This window comes from Ranitomeya variabilis, chromosome 1, assembly GCF_051348905.1.
Source record: "Ranitomeya variabilis isolate aRanVar5 chromosome 1, aRanVar5.hap1, whole genome shotgun sequence".
NCBI classification, from domain to species: Eukaryota; Metazoa; Chordata; class Amphibia; order Anura; family Dendrobatidae; genus Ranitomeya; species Ranitomeya variabilis.
Genome location: NC_135232.1, coordinates 634,683,955 through 634,702,261, shown reverse-complemented (window position 1 = coordinate 634,702,261; position 18,307 = coordinate 634,683,955). Strand labels below are relative to the sequence as shown.

The 18,307-nt window shown below is 34.6% G+C and overlaps 1 long non-coding RNA gene across 2 annotated transcripts in view; it reads right to left on the bottom strand.

Moving 5' to 3' along the window:
* The window catches only part of LOC143813803 (uncharacterized), a 72,237-nt gene extending 54,594 nt beyond the window's left edge, over nucleotides 1–17,643 (bottom strand). Inside the window, exons 1-3 of one of the 2 annotated variants that reach the window (XR_013223619.1) lie at nucleotides 17,581–17,643; nucleotides 17,275–17,315; nucleotides 16,482–16,532 (exon numbers count right to left, since the gene is read on the bottom strand). This is a non-coding gene — a long non-coding RNA (uncharacterized LOC143813803). The remainder of the gene's footprint in view (nucleotides 1–16,481; nucleotides 16,533–17,274; nucleotides 17,316–17,580) is intronic. The other variant, XR_013223620.1, reaches the window with a different exon arrangement.
* Between the last annotated feature and the right edge of the window lie 664 nt (nucleotides 17,644–18,307).

Below are 18,307 nucleotides of genomic sequence, written 5' to 3'. Positions count from 1 at the left end.
CAGGGGCGTAAAGGCCTAATAACAGCCGCTGGATCAGCTAAGCAGAGTGGAGATTTGGTGAACACATTTAAACTGCTGGAGGTGCTATTACTTAAAGTACTGAACTTGGTGAGTCTGCCATATTTACTTTGGTTTTTTTTGTGCCTGAAGAAAGGACTGTTGATGTTATGCATTTGTACTGAATGAAGGCTGTTTTTGTTTTTGAGCTGTAAAGTTTATGATGAACAACGTTATGCTGTTTTGATATAAAAGTAAACCCTCTGACTGACTGTATCCACGTCAGTAACAGACAGCTGAAACCCTACAAAGTACAAAAATATATTTATGTAATATTGCTATTTTATGTACAATAATTCTTATCAATGTAACATAGTCTTGATTTTAGATGGCCATAAATTTAAAAGTAATGATGTGACCACTAAATAGTTTTAATAATGATATTTATATTTATGATTTTGGGGACCAATGAAATCTTGTATAAAGTCCTGATGCAAATGACTGTATTTTGAGATTATATATAAAGTATTTGCCTGAACATATAGCCCATTTTTCTATGAGATAAAGTGTTGCAAACGGTCCCCTTGTTTTCTTATCTGCAGTTAGGGGGCATGCTAGAAAGTCAGCACCAAACCTTGACCTCTCTGTCTGACTTTTTAACAATCAGGTAGTTTAATCATAAAGTTTGCTAGATCGCTAAGAAAACTGTGCCTTGCTCATAGCTGTAGAGTTTTCCATCCTGCTATCTGGTACTGATTTGAATGTTCACATCAGGGAGACAGGAGAAGCATAAGGGTAAGGGCTCCTTTCCACTTGCGAGAAACACGTCCGTGTCTCGCATGTGAAAACCAAGCTCTGGCGCCGGCACTTGGGAGAGGAGTGTGCGGCTGCATGTGTTGCTATGCGGCCGCACGCTCCGCTCCCAAGTGCCGGCGCCAGAGCTTGGTTTTCACATGCGAGACACGGACGTGTTTCTCGCAAGTGGAAAGGAGCCCTAACTGTGAAAATATGCTGTGGCAGATGGGAAATACCTGATAGTAGCTGGGGCCATGTCCAGTGGCAGCTGTGATGTGTCCTGGTGGTAGCTGTGGAAATACCTGAGTAAACCTACCTGATGGTAACAATAACATCTATATTTCCTTAGACCAGCAGAGTTTATATTAGTATGAAAATTTGTTATAAATAGATGTATGTATGCATTAAAAACTCATAAAAAACATGTAATTTAAAGAGGACCTGTCACCAAGAGATAAATGACCAGTCTTTACTTTCATTTTATTCCTGCATATTCTTTTTTTTTATTTTATTGAAATCCACTCTACAGTTCCAGAGAGAAGGACCTTTTTTACTTAGTGCTGCTTTTTATGGTCTTCATAAGGGGGCGTGGTTCACAGGATCCTCTGGGGCATGTCTTTGGGCTGCTCTGTTTTAAACCCTGTGATCCACGCCCCTTTGTAAAGAGACCATAAAAATTTGTGCTAAATAAAAAAGCGAATATCTCTGAAACTGTATGGCAGATTGAAAAAAAAAACATAATAATCAGCATTGTAGTACAAATAAACTGAGAGCAAAAACTATCCACTATTGGCCTAGGGACAGATCCTCTTTAAACAGAATCTGTCAGCAGAAATTTAACCCCAAAAGGTTTTATGCGCATGTAGTTCTTTCAAAGACAAGTTCAGCAATACCTTTACATAGCCAATCTGTGCCTCTGGCACTGAGAAATCGGCATTTAAATTGATATGCAAAAAGCTATGGTACATCTAAAGCCTCTGTCACTCCAACTCTATTCTCCACCCAGTGCTGCCTCCTCCTGTCTGACTGACAGATCCTTTACCTGAAGTAACACAGCATAGAGGTTGTCAATCAAGCATGAGAAGGTGGCACTAAGCAGGGAATAGAGCTGGAATGACAGAGGCTTCATATCTACACACTGAGCAGGAATAGAGCTGGGATGACAGAGGCTTCAGATCTACCATAGCTCTTTGACCTAATCTGCATATCAATTTAAACGCTGATTTCTCACTTATGGAGTAATGGACTGGTCATAGCTGGACTTGTCTTTGAAAGAGCTACATGCACATATAAATAGTTTTGGGGGTGAAATTCTGAAGACAGATATCCTTTAAGTAAGTATATGTAGATTTAGGGGTGTAATTACAGGGCATGCAATGGCTGCAGTCACTCTCAAGCCTTGGTGCCTGAGGAGGCCTATTTGTCCCTTTATCACATTGAATTATATCAGTACTAAGTACATGATGGTTTAGACCCTATTATAGAGGTTGCTTATGAGCCAAGAGCTAAGACATTTACATCATATGTGTCACCTTACATCATTTGCCTGCACAAGAAAAAGGAATAGACAAGGCATAAACTTTACTTCTCAGTAATAAATGGCGCAATTTTGTGACATTTTCTAAAAATTTAAAGGTAACTTTGTAATTCAAATGACATTCCTGATTCATAAAGCTTCTCGATTGTAGCAAAAGACTTTTGCCACATTTTACTGAGTTTGATTTTCCTCATTAATTTGTTGTCATTTTAATTTTGGCAGAGATTATATATAATTAAATGTTAAGATTTTCTAAATGTTACAACCTTCATGTACATCCCTTGTTTGATGCCTCCGTTACTAGTGACTGTATGTATGTTGTTATAATGAATCATGGAATTTTAGAAATCATTTTTCAATAAGAAGTTTTGAAATCACGAAAAGTTTTTTGTTCCATCACAAATTTAGCAGCTGTATGCCCAAAACACAACTTTTGCAAAAAATTCTGATGTGATGAAGTTTTATTTTAGTATTTTTCACGTATTCCGCATGCGAAAATCTCATCAACAGTTGAAAAAATCCAATGCCGTTTTTAATCCAACACACAGAACCCACTGATCTCTTGAGACCTCCAGGACATATCATTTATCAGATTCAATACAGTATATGTCGCTTCTCTTAACTTTTTAATGCAATTATAACCTGTTTAGTTTGGGATACATTGATTACCAAATATATGTTACATACCAGTGTGAACGAAACCATGGCTATATCTAAATGTCCTGAAATAGAACCGGATCCAAGAATAGACTGAAAAAACTCCAAACTGATATCATCCTCTAAACTGACATCTAATAAACCTTTAAAATATATGGACAAGTGCTTTTCCGCCATATTTGACATTGGCCGTGGCAAACAAACTATGTAGAATCCCAGAATACAGTCATGTGCAGAAGACTTTAGGTTTTAACCCATTCACACCACAGCCCATTTTAGTTTTTTTTTGCTTCTCTTTTTTTCCTCCTCTTCCCAGAACCATGACTCTTTTATTTTTCTGACCACATAGGCATATGAAGGATTGTTATTTTGTGGGAAGAGGTGCATTTTTGAATGACACTATTCATTCTACCACATAGTGTACTCAAAAATGGGGAAAAAAGTCCAAGTGTAGTGAAATTGTGAAAAAACATAATTCTGACTGTTTTTGGAGAGTTATTTTTACAGCTCACATTTTGTGGTAAAAATGACCTAGCGATATGATTTTCCTCATCAATATGATTAATGTGATACCAAACATGTCCAGTTTTTTTCTTATTTTAGTGGTGAAAAAAGTTTGTAAAAAAAAAATTAAATTTGGTTTTTGTCACCATTTTCCGAGATCAGTAACATTTTTATTTTTCATCTTATTTTTTATGCAGGGAGAGACAACGTTTTTATTACGTCCATTTTGGGATACATGAGACTTTTTGATCGCTTGTTACAGCATTTTTTGTGGAATTGTGGTGACTAAAAACGTAATTTTGTCATTCTTGAATATTTTCTGTTTTCATTTTTTTACCGATGTGGTCAATTGCTTTTATATTTTGTTAGGGTGAACTTTTACTGAACTCGGTGATACTAAATATGTGTATTTTATTTTATTATTTTTTTAATATCTTTATTTTCATTGGGGGGGTGATTTGAACTTTTAGGGGTTTTTGTTCTATTTTTACTTTTCACTCTTACTGTTAGACCTCTTAGGGGACTTGAAGATGCGATTGTCCGATTGTTTGGGCTATATTCAGTGATGCCACAGCATCACTGCATGTAGTAGAAATCACGGTCTCCCTCCGAGCCTGGCCACAAGAAGGATTTCAAAGGAGTTCTGTAATGACAGGCACAGGGGTCATAAGGTGACCCCCAACTGTCATGACAACCCATCGGCAACCCAACATCATGTCATGGGCACGACAATGCAAAGAGGCACATCGGCGAGTGTGAAATGCCACTGTAAGAAATTGACAGCAGCATTTAAAAGGATAACAATCGCGGCCGGAGCTCTGCTCCACCCACGTTTCTAAGCGGCAGATCCTGTCTGTAATAAACAGCCATCGTCTGCCAGGTATGGGACAGGCTCGTTTTGTGAACCATTTCCGACTTGCGCCGTATACACCCTCTTTTGACTTGTGCCGTATATTTACGACACATGTCATGAAGGGGTTAAATATTGGACTCTGTAGGCTTTGTGCGTGGTAAAGGAGAATGGGCACCAATAAAATTACTATGAAGCCTGACATCTTATAGTAGAGTTGGAAAAAAGATTTATTACTTCATTTGTTGTCATTACAGCTAAAACTTATATTTTTCTTATGTTGCAAGGCAATCTGGCAAGTGATCCTGTTTGGTTTTGTGAGAGACAAATTTGCTAAATACTTTTATTTTTCCCAGGATCCATTTTTTCCACTTTAATTTTTTGGGTTTTTTTTGTTAATAAACAGATATATTGATGGATGGATTTGTATCAATACTATAAGTGTACTCATCTTCTGTCTTCAGCAGTGCACCATTCCCCTGCTTCCCGGCTTCCTGTTTACCAGGGGGTGGGGCACTTCTGAAGACTGACAGTTCGGACCAGTAGCATGGCTGCATTGGCGGTCTGTCTATTTCTGCCGTCACACTAGCAGTATTTGGTCAGTATTTTACATCAGTATTTGTAAGCCAAAACCAGGAGTGGAACAATTAGAGGAAAAGTATAATAGAAACATATGTACCACTTCTGCATTTATCACCCACTCCTGGTTTTGGATTGTAAAATACTGACCAAATACTGAACGCGTGAACGTGGCCTTAGACTTTATGTTGTGTTCTCGATAGCATTTTTCTATTTTTAACATATGAACCTTTTGGTTTTGTATTAGAGCGAGGGAAAACATGCAGAATGAAGATACAATGAAGCTAGAACTCCATGGTATAGCTAAGACATAGATTCTGATTATCCGGTGTTGCAAGTACAGCTAATGTTTTCTTTTTCTTAGTTCATGAAACTAATTCACTTCAGTTTCAATCAATATTTAGTTAAATAGAAAAACAAGGACTAAATGCCTTATCAAATAAAAAAAAAAATTAGATGACAGATCATCCATACAGCATCCGATTTTTACTGATGCATTTCCATATAGGTCGTCTGACTCAAGGTGAGGTTTTAATACTGGAGACAGGACCATCCCACTTGGTCATTTCTTTGATTTCCATATACAAGTCTATGGGTGCACAAATAAATCTTTAAAAAAAAAATATATATATATATATATATCATCATATATAATCTGATTTTTACAGATATATTTCCATTATTAGCACAGAACCCTGTACTTACTCTCATAAATTTAGTCAACTGCTCATGTATAACATTGTATGCCATGCTTACGTAAGAAATGGGCACACAGATGAAAATCCTCTGCTCTTCTGCATTAAAATTGGACAGTTTTTCATACACTCATCTGATCCCGGCCTCGTTACAATGGCGTACTTTTAGTGTATGCGTTCTTCATTTCCATTTTGTGCCAATAAATTAAATAGTTATTCGTCACGGCACGGATTCAGTACTATAAATATATCTGTTGGACTAAAATTGATCTGATGATCCAATACTCACGATTTAATTTCTAGGGATTCATTTCAACCCAATTAATTACGATAAAAATGAAACATGTGATGAGATTGTTTTACATCGGTTTGATTGGTCGTCACATGTTTGTATCATTCCAGATCAAATAAAAAATAACTTCCTATTTTCAGTGATTCTTTTATCTAATGAAATGATATAATATACTATGTATGGCATGTTTTATGCTATTTTGCTGCGACGGTTTTTGTTTCTGTTATTTTAGCTAATGTGCTTGTCATCAATCTACTGTCATGTTTACACCAGTGTTTGTTTGCTTTGTACTGCAACCATTTCTTCTTCTTCTGATCCCGAAAGCATAGAATATTACTATGCATTAGTTTTTATTGGAGAATTAAAAAAAAAAAACTTTGATACATCTGTGCATCAAATTAATGAAATCTGCCAGTTTGTTTTGGTATCAAATGTATCCACTCAATGAGAAATATTTTTTTTACAGGATCCCACCCACTCCAACACCCCCCCCCCCCCCCCCCCCGAAGAATAAAAACAAAAACGCTGAAGCGGCGCACACAGCATTTTGTTTGCATTTTCTATCATACTTTGTGACATTTATTTTATTTTTTATTTTTTTATTTTATATATTTATTTAACACTGCTTCCAATTGTTAAAGTTTGAAAGTTTGCAGAAAACTTGTAAATTTAAAAATAATGTTTTGGAGCATTTTATGGGGTGGTGGACTTTTATCAAATGTATTATATGTTGGTCTTAGCTTTTGCTCTTTTTTTCTAGGTTTTTTTGTTTTATGTTTTTTTAAACACTTTTTTTTGTAGGAATTTTTGACCTACAGACCAAAATGCATACAAAATACAAAAAATACAAAATAGAAAATGCCTCCAAAAATGGTAGGAAAAAAAAGTTTTAAAAGCTAAAAAAATGTGTGTATGAACATCAGTGGTATTTTTATATGCATTGCAGATATTTCTAGCAAAAAATATTCCACATTGCATTTTCAGAAATCCATATATATGTTATATGCCGGTGTCTTGCAACATTTATTTATTTAACTTTTTCCATTTTATCACTGTTAATTTTAAAGTTTGCAGTAAAATATTGCAAAGTTATGCATAACGTTTTTTGGGGCAGGGGTCTATCAAGATAAATGTGTTAGTTTCTAGGCTTAGTGTTTGTTGTTTGTTTTGTTTTGTTTGTTTGTTTGTTTTGAAAATACCACTTTACTCCTTAACATTTTACTTTAAGGCTATGTTCACACATTACATTTTTGCTGGATTTTTTTCTGCAGGCAAAAGCTGCTCTCTTGGCAGTAAAGAGGCTGCTTACAAACCCCCAAAAAACAGGTTTTGCTGTGGTTTTTTTTTTTTGCTACATTTTTTTGTTGTCTTTTGTGCATCTTGTTAAAGTTTAGTGCCTCAAAAAAATCATGAATTAACTTCATTAATGTTTTTGCACCAAAAACGTACCAAAACGTAATACCTGCATGTTTTACTGCGTTTTTGCACTTACTCATTGCAACAGTTTTCCAAATCAGTCAGGAAAAAAAAAAACAATGTGTGTTCATGAGATTTCAGAACTCTCATAGTTTTTGCTGGTATTGTAAAACGCAGCTTTAAATTTGCAAAAAAAAAAACGCATAAAAAGCGCAACGTGTGAACGCAGCCTTATGCTACTTTCCCATAGTGAGTTTTTGATGTTGAATAAAGCTGCTTTGTTTTTGATATTTCCTGGTATTTGGCTTTGGCAAAACTTTATTGCAATACTTGCATTTTCCTCATCTAATGCAAGTCTATGGGGGAAAATCTGTTAATAAAACTCAGAGTTCTCGCAAGAGAAATTGACTCGTTGCGGATTAGAAACGCTCACCGCAGGTCAGTTTACGCTGAGTTTTTAATGGTGCAGATTTCTGCGCCCATTAAGTAAAATCGGTTACTTTTCTAGAATATTTCCTAAATGTGGGCAAATTGGACTCAGAAATCCATAAATATGATACAGAAACCACCCTCTGCATGGATTTCTGCAAGCCCTAGTCAGACAAGTTGTACTATAGCAGAAATATCTGCAATAAATCTACCATGTGTGAATTGAGCCTTAAAGAGTATGGAAAAAGAAGCCGGAAGAACAGAATTACAAATGGTGCAAAAAAAAAAGATCCTGGCTGAACTGATGCAAACTGGCACATACTGATCTTTTTATGTGTTTGTTTGTATCCCATAGACATTAATGTAAGTAAAAAAACAAACAAAAAAAAAAACAAAGTGAATGTGAAAGTCCCAATGAGCTAAAATGAACTATGTTCACATTAGGTATTTTTGCTGTGGGTTTTTTTTCTGCGGCAAAACCTGATCTCTTGACAGGTAAGAAACTGCAGTAGGTTTTGCTGCATTTTTCCTGCATTTTTGTCATGATACATTTGTCTCTTCTGCATGCTGATAAAGTTTGGGGGAAAAAAACCTCATTCTTTTTAATCAGGTTTTGGCACAAAAAATGCTGCAAAAACTTGATACCTGCTTTTTTTGGTGAAGATTTTCAGTGTTTTTTCACCACCCATTACTTTCAATTGGGTGAAAAATGCTGAAAAAAATTCAGACAAAAACGCTGAAAGAAGTGACATGCTCCATTGTGCAAAAAAAAAAACATGCCAAGCACAAAGTACTTTGAGGGTACTGTATATCGCAGCTGAAAATTTGCAAAAAAAAAACACTGAAAAGACGCAACGTGTGAACATAACCTAAGTCTTTATTACTACCTCACCTACTGTATCCTCACCCATCCCTTGTAGATTGTGAGCCTTCGCGGGCAGGGTCCTCTCTCCTCCTGTACCAGTTATGACTTGTATTGTTTAAGATTATTGTACTTGTTTTTATTATGTATACCCCTCCTCCCATGTAAAGCACCATGGAATAAATGGCGCTATAACGATAAATAATAATAATAATAATAATGTAGTGTCAATGTATACACCAGAAAAAGCTCTAACACGTATGCCTGAGATACTTTTGGGCATACAGTTGCCAAACGGACACTTAAGATGCTTCAGGATCCTGTACCCCCAACTACGTATAATGTTCGGTCGTCTTTGCTTTCCAGTACAACTGTACACAAGAAAAAAAGTATTCCGCATGTTGGGCTTCATTCACGCATCAGTGGTAAAAAAAAAAAAAAACAGTCTCGATTTCATCAATGTGCTGGATCAGAATTTCATTTTTCTGATCCGTGTATCAGTTTTTACCATCAGTTTCATCAGTGATTTTCATGTATGAAAAATAAAATAAATGAGTTTCTCCTATACATTAATCACGGACGACACGCGGATTATACTCTGATGTCGTCAGCGTGCAGTCATTGATTTTCACCGACCATTTTGATCCATTTTCAATCCCAAAGATCATGGATGTGTAAACAGCCCCATAGATTATAATTATATGTGTTTCTAACACTAAGACAACATATACATGAAAAATGGCCGTCTGAAGAAAAGCTTAGATCTCGTCCAGATGACAATATGCTGTCCGAGTAAATATCGGGAAGCACGCCGACCAATGTAAACCGCTAGTGCGGTGCAAACGACAATTTTCCAAAAAACTGTGCATTTTGTAGCCGTTTGTATATAAGAAAGTGCGAGAATCCATGTGATCAAAATCATGCACAATTCTTTTACATAAACGTGCCCTTCCTTGTCCATTGGTGCGCAAAAAAAATCAGATTTACATTTTTTCATCCAATTTTTATGGATAAATTGTCATTAATAATTTCGTAAACTGTGTACTTGATATTGTATATTTTTTACATGTTGATGTATAAATACGGATGACGCACAGATGTAAAATACGGACGCGTGGATGACGATACGGATGGAAATTGTCAGAGTTTTCGGGATGAAATTCAGACGATTTGTCATATGCACGTCTACACCCCTCCTTATACTCATTTTTTTTATTTTAGAGGCATGGAGATGTATGGGCTCAATGGAAACCATCCCACTGAATTTGAACACTGCACGATGTATGAATGTAGCTCAGATGGGCCTTTGATTTGGATTTATTTTTTTGGTTACCAAAAAAATACAATTATTTAAAAATACCTGCACGATCATGATACTTTTTAATCACCACTTTATAAACGTCAACAAATAAATAAAAGAAAACAAAAGGAATAAGTCATCGGGGATGAACCAAATTGCTGCAAACAGTGTCATTTTGCACCTGTTTATATCAGTTATTTTTAACTGGTCACATTTTAATCGGTCACGTTTTTCTGGCAGCAGAAAATGTTCTCTCTATTTAAAAAAAAAAAAAAAATAGTCTGACAGCATGGCCCACAACGTACGTCTGGCATTGCTTTAAAAAAATCAGTAGCCACGTCTACCAGTGGGAACAACATCACGCGGGGCCGAGAAACCACGCATGCAACTTTCTTGTGCTACTACGAACACAAACACTCGCCACCCTTTTTGACAGTCACAAACTTTTTGGTCTTTTGCTGAGTTTTGTTTAACTGTCAGTTTCCTTACAGTTTGTCATTACTGGGTCTAAAAACTCTATCCACGCTGCTAATTTCTATTTTTTTTTTCCACAAACTATATGTTTGGGTTAAAAAAATAAAAAAATTAAAAAAAATAAAACTGTTAAAAATATTTGACAGGGATCTTTTTTGTTTTGTTTTCTTTTTTTCTGCGTCCTGGAAAAAAGTGGAAAAAAAATTATTGAAAATCTTAAGTAAATAAATATATATCGTTTGTCCTAACCCCCCAAAAAAAAGAAAAGGAAAAAAAAAATACTACTTTAGCGTGTGATACGCATAGTATTTTGTAGTCAATTTTTTTTTTTTATTTCACTATCTGCGTTTTTCATAAATGGAGCGCAGTTTTTGGGCATGTTCACAAATCCTTTTTTTTTTGTCGGATCGATAGCAAACAAAGCAGAGACGTCCTATCTGTTTTTCACTATTTGCTAAAAGAAATTTTTGGCCTTCAGTTTAATGAGTTTCTTTAATTTTGCTTTTTTTTGTTTTTTTACCACTGATGGTGCCAAAAACGGATGACAATCTGAGCCGGCACACTAATGAAAATGAGTCCTTTCTTTCTCATACGAGAAAAGAAAACTAACAAGGCCTTAGTCACAAGGACAATACGCACATCTAGAATTTTCACGTCCGTATTTCCATTCACAGTAGGCGTAAATCGGTGCTCGGCATGCTCCGTCAGAAGACGTATGCCGTCACCTCTCAATAGATGTCAATGGAAAAAAGGTTCTGTACGACAAAGCACATTTATATGACATCCGTATTACAGATCATTATTTGTGTCTTCAATGTGAAAAAAATACAGAATAAAAAAATCAAGAAAAAAAAATATGGAAGCAAAAAAAACTATAAAAAAGTGACACAAACCTGTAAACCCCCTGAGCTACATGGTCATTTTATTATTGTCTTATTCTGCTCTATATTCTTATTTATGCATTTCAGAAACTCCCCCTTATAAATAAAGGTAGGGTAATACAGGAATGCACCCCCTTGGTGACATACTATAGGGGTACCTTCACACAAAGCTTTTTTGACATCACTTTTTGTTGCCGTTTTTTTGCCAGTTTGTAGCAATTTTTTCTGATAACCCTCCACTGTTTTCTTTGTCCTGGGTAACAACAAAAAAAAAAACGCACGTGTTAGCGTCTTATTTTTTGTTTACGAAAATACATTACAGATCATGTCATTTATAATAATTTTAAAAAAAATGAAAAACACTGCTTAATTGTAGCTGGTAGATTATATGATTATATAAGCCGTAAAAGTGTCACATGAAAAAAAAACAGAAAAATAGAACGCGGACATTTTTTATGTACGGAAAAAATGGATGCGGCGAAAGCTTTCAGTGATTATGTGAGAACAGGTCAAATTCGTTTTTTTTAAAATATATATATTATTTAGGGCCACTCTCGGGCAGTATTTTTCTACATTATGCTTTATCGAAAATCAAAATTGGCTACAAAATACAGAACATGTTGCAAATCTTTCCTTTGTGTGTTCCACTCCTAGTTTTGGTGCAAAATACTGACCAAAATCCTGGTGGGTGAAGTCACGTCCACTAGGCCTTATGCTAGGATCAGACTTTATTATTACTTATTATTCAACTAGTAATGTTCTTTATCGCAGCACTGCGTGGAAGAACCAACATTACGTTTTTCAACGCCACGAAAAATCCGCATGACAAAATGCAACAAATAAACGTCTCTGTGGTTGGTAAAAAAAAACTGCAACCAACTCTAAACACAACTCATTTTTTATTTCACCACTCATAGCGCCGTGACCGCTAGAACATCTGCCCACACACAATATTTTTTTTAATCTGACCACTCACAACATTTATAACATCTGACCACTCATGAAACCCAAAGAATCTCATCACTCATGAAATATGAAAAAAATTCACCCACTCTACCAAAATTGAAACCCTTTGCACATCATGAAATTTTATACATCAGCTTTCATTTTCTTTTCTTTCCACAACATTAAAATAATTCAGAAAAGAAAATAAATATTTCAGCCCAATCTATAATATTCGAACTTGGTCTCAAAAGTATCAAAAGCACAAAAATAATTTATTTTGCCAGTACAGCAGCATACTCTATGGACCTGAACCAACAGCAATAGAATACTGAAGTAGAGAAACAAGTTTACCTCTTTTCCTTTTATTTACCAAAAATAAAAATTGTAAGGGTTTTCTGTTGATGCATTATTACTATTATTATTATTAATAGTAATATTATTATTATTATTATTATATACAGCAATTTGATTCCTTTATTTGTTTGTTTGCAGTCATTTAGAAAAAAGAAAAAGATAGATAAAAATATATATAACAAAACAATTATAGTACCAAAGATATATATAATCTAAATATATACATATTTTATTAGAATTGTCTGTTTACTAAATAACTGCAGATAACAAAAAAGACATTAAATTGCTGCATTTAATAATAAAAATAAATACAAAAAAAACATATATATATATATATATATATATATATATATATATATATATATATATATATATATATATATATATATTAGTATTTTGAAGAAGCCGGTTATAGGCTAGCTAAATAGATACCTGTACAACTATGTGGGCAAGTGGGAATTATGAAAAAATAATTAAATAGATATATGTAAATATATATATATATATATATATATATATATATATATATATATATAATGATGATTCCCACTTCCCCATTGCTATTAAGATTTATATTATATACATAAGTTTTAATAACATGTTAGAAAATGCCTGATTTATCAAAAAAGAAAAAAGTCAAAACTGAAGCCTTGCCTTTATTGCTTCTCATCAGTCCAATATCCAGCTTGTCCATACAGGGCGATGTCCTCATATTGTGATTAATGAAGGAATATTCAGATCTATACTTCATTCAATCTCAAAAGTGTTTTTAGGAGAACTGATAAAAAAAAATGCTATTAAATCAAGGTTTCCTTCATCCCAGCTCTACACCATCATCATCATCATCATCACTTATTGCATATTCACTCATCTATATAGAGCAAGAATTCTCTAGGTTCCAAATTCGCTGCAAATTCTATTTCCTATAGAATCAATTGCAGAATAAATGTTCCAGATTTCTCTTCATTCTAGGAAAATTCACATCCTGGACAGTAAAATGAGTAGTTATATTTTTTTTAGGATTCACCCCTTAGTTTTGTAAAATATCTTGGACTTTCTTATTTTCGGGGTTTAGCTACATTTCGGAAAGGTGACTAATGTTCTGCACTAGGCGATGGCATGTCTATGAGTTTATACTTCGATCCTTTAGCATTATACTATTACCCCATACACTGATCATGCCTGCAATAGTTGGGGTCAGTGCAGGAATATTGCTCCTTTCCGAGAGTCACATAGTTCTTAGGAAAGGTTTATTGAGAAGGGAACAGTGACCAATTGCTGCATCCATCATCGATCCGGGAAAACTGATAGGCACTAACGACAAGGGACAGAAATGATGATGATGGTGGGATTTCCAGCGAATTAATCAAAATTCGCTCATAATTAGTTGTATTTTTTCTGGCTTATAGGAACCAATAATTTGCCACCTTTTTCATTTGTCTCGCATTATCTATTTCTTTTCTTATATTATAATAGGAATTAAAGAAAAAGGTAGTATTACTGCTATAGAAATAACGACTACAAACACCTTTGCCACCCGCATTTTGTGTCTGAGGGTTTAGTTAATTGACGCAATAGGAAATTTCCAACAAATATCGCATGAATCTACCCAGGGCCAACGACTCTTCTGTGTGACTATGGATTAGATGATATCATTTGGAAATGAGCAGCGCAGCCCCCAGACTCTAATTACTGTACAGGCAGCAAGGTGTGACAGTATACATTGTTTTTACAGTTCATAAAAGAACATCTTCCCTTTCTCCCGATTGTCCCCACAGTGAATTCTTCCTGTAACAACACCCAGGAGCTCTGGAAGAAACGCAGCTCCTCTCAGGAGAATAGGAGTGATTCTGCCAGCAAACAATGGATTCCTACCTGGGTACAGCCAGCCCCAGCCCTGCCAGTAGGAAGGATGGCATCCTTGGGAATAGTGACAAGGTGTATCATGGACTGCGGGCACACAGCAGCACCAGCATTCTCATCTATTGTGGATGGATAGAGGGGAATGCATACATCGTGGGGTGTTCCCTATAGCAGCCTACGAGATTAGGAAATGCATCATCTATGGAAATAATCTGGAAATAACAACATCAAAAATGATATATATATTGTGCAGGTAGTGCAAGAGTCAGCCTGCGATCTCCATAGTGCTGGCCCGACGGTGTGTGATTGTAGGAAGTGGAACCCTCTCCCTACATAAAAACATGTGCTTCATATATATATATATATATATATATATATATATATATATATATATATATATATATATATATATATACATATATATATATCAGCGATGCTGTAATATATTACATATAAACAAAATATATATATATATATATATATATATATAATATATGACTACATCGCAAATATATATATATATATATATATATATATATATATATATGTGTGGGTGCACCTGTAGTGTACATATGTATATGACTTTGCCTCCATACATGTTTATCTAGCGGTGTATCCACATAACATTATGTAAAATTGTTTTTGTTTTTGTATATCTATACATGTCAGTTTCGGAATATAGGAACAAATACACAGTGTATAGGTGTGTATATAATATATATTGTGTGTGTATGTATATATATTTATTTATTTATATATGTATACATATGTGCTTGCATGTGTGCGTGTATATGTGCATATATATTATATATGTGAGTGTGTATATATAATGTGTCTATATATATATATATATAGACACACATGCATATTGTGTATAGTTGTCTATCTCTCTATCTATGTATATATATATATATATATATATATATATATATATATATATATATATATATATATATATATACAGATATACAGATAGACAGATGATAGAGATATATAAATATTATATATATATATATATATATATATATATATATATATATATATATATATATATATATATATATATATCTGTTTTTCCTACTATGAGGTGTTACTCTTTGTCACTGAGGGATGCTGAACAAGCCATGATTGCAGCGAGCCGGCCATGTAGAAGTAATTAGCCCTTAGCTTATTGGTTGGTGATAATCCAGATTATAGAGAGACCAGCGGTCATGGGTTTCATCAGGGGGCACATAGTACAGTCCTGGCACTCATAAACACACAGGTCAATGCGAATTGCAAACACTTCTCCTATTAGTGACAATCAATCGATTGAGCCTGTGATCGGAACTTTCTTCAGGAATCAGTAATGGAACAAATCATTCCAATAGTTCAGGGGTCCAAGCATTTGGGGGGGCTACACTGGCGGTAACTACCTTACATATTATGTGATTTAAGAAAAAAATGCTTTTAGAAAAATATGGAAAAACAGTAACACCAAGTATTATAAGAGAATGTATGTATCGCTTACTATTGTTTCAATCCATTGATTTTATTTAAAGTTTCTTTACAGTGCTCTCATATTTTTCACCAAATTATTCGATTATGAAGCTGTTTATTATATTACTGATAAAGGAATACTATTCCGCTGGTATTTTACTCCAAATGCTTGGTACAATTGTCCCCCCTTAGTACCCCAACCAAAACCCCCATAAAGTCTGCATAATATTAATAATAAAAGATAAATTAATTAATGGATACAAATAATCTCCAAACATATTAAATACTATTTTTACTATACATTTGTATCATATAAAATTGGAAGAATAATCAGTATTTTTTTTTTAGCTGCACCTACCATTACTGGCCATAATTCAGACTAGTAGAAAGTACATTATCCATGCAGCTAAAATTTAGAACAAAGGGGCAAAAAAATCTAATACAAAACATATAATAATATAATATAAACATTTGCTTTACTTATCAATAGCATTTTTTTCCTTTCCTCAAAAATTAAAGGGGCTGATAATATATATAGAAAAAAAAATAGATAGGACTTTGCTGGTGTTTACCTGGTGTATATCGCCCTCTTCCGGTCGCACCGTTTATTGCGTCTGTGTAAACTTAGGAGAAAATAGGAATAAAACAAACAAAAAGAAAACAATGGAAATGATGAGTGAAAAAAAAAAATTGGAATGAAAACTTAAATTCTCATTCGTTTGCGAATTATAAATAACATCATGGACATTCTAATCACAATATTTGTAAACTAGTAATATATTTTACATTTGCCCAATAAATAAAACACATCAGAAGAAATGAATCATAAAATATGTCATAGGTAAATATCACATTATTAAAAAAAAAAATAATAATAAATTTCTGCTTTCCTATCTCCATTTATCCATTATTTTTGCAGCAGTCTTAGGATACAATAACTAAATTCCTCCTCTGCAGCAAATCTGACTCTAACCTGGAAAAATACCTAAAGGCATCACTGATTTTTTTTTTTCCTGTACAGATAGAAGGCGCCAAGTTATTGCTTCTACTTTCTGAAAGGTCACCTATAGCCAACGCATCTGCTCCAAAGCCAGAGATAAGATGCGTCTGAAAAGTGTAAAATTATAGTGTAGCCTGGTCCAGTGACATTGGCCTCCTGCCTTGTGGAGAAGACACTTTACCAATCCATATAATTTGACGCCTGTATAAGGGTGACATTTATTCCGGGGACACAGAGCATAGCACAATGCCCTATTGTTATGTTGGATGGGCACACGATTTGCATTTAATAAGCTGCTGGTTGTAGTAAGTAGATAGGTTCTGAATTTATTTATTTATTTTTTTAAAGACATTGCTGTAACTTACTGGCTTAGGAAATTGCAAGTCTTCAAAAGTTCATCAAGGGTCTAGGAAAAAGAATGAAAAAAAATGCAGTTAACACCAGCTTTATCCATAAAAAAAAAAAAAAAATAATAATAATAATAATAATAATAATAATAATAATAATAATATATTTTTAATATTAAATATGTTTTGGGGTATTAAAGTTGAATAAATAATTATTGCTATATAAATATATATATATATTTTTTTTCTTTTAAATGATATATGCTCAGAAGGAATGCTAATATAAGCAGGCATCCCAAACAAATGCATATGGCAGCATGTTACCTGGCTGGCAGTGGCTGTCCGTGTGGCTGCTGAAGGTCCCATCTGGTGGAGGGATGCCTTCCTATTGAGGGAAGGTTCTTGCTTGAGGTATATTCAGGGGCTCCGCCCTCTAGGGCAAGTCTGACAATCCCAGAGTAAGGCAGCCCCAGCCACCATCCCCAAACCTTATTGTCCTTCACCTTCACCTTTCTGCACCCACTTCCAGATCAGGGGTCGGACATCCCCATCACTGGAGACACGGGAAAGTTGTGCTCCCAAGGCTTCTCCAGGGACTGAGGCACCGATACACATTCCACAATATTGGGTTCTGGGCTTGGGATCAAACTTACACCTTTTAGGGAGACAAATAATGCAAAACTTCCAAGAACTAAAAGGGGAGAAGCAACAGAAAAATAATAAACCTTGTAGAGAAGAAAATCATTGCTTCCCGGCTCCAGTGACACCGAGAGCGCCAACCCCCACCAAACTCAGGACCATCTATGAGAGATTACCATGTCAGAGTTCCATTTTTTTCACTAAACCATGTGGATATATATATATATATTTGAAAAAATTAGAACAGCATCATATTACCACACTTGAAGTGCAAAGTTTCCCAAGCCAATGTTGCAACGGCTCCAGCAATATAGGAAAAAAAAGGAAAACAGCACAAAAAAGTAACAAAAAAGTGGGACTTTTAATGCCTGAACGGCGTGGCGACGTTTCGGATTTTCCAATCCTTTTTCAA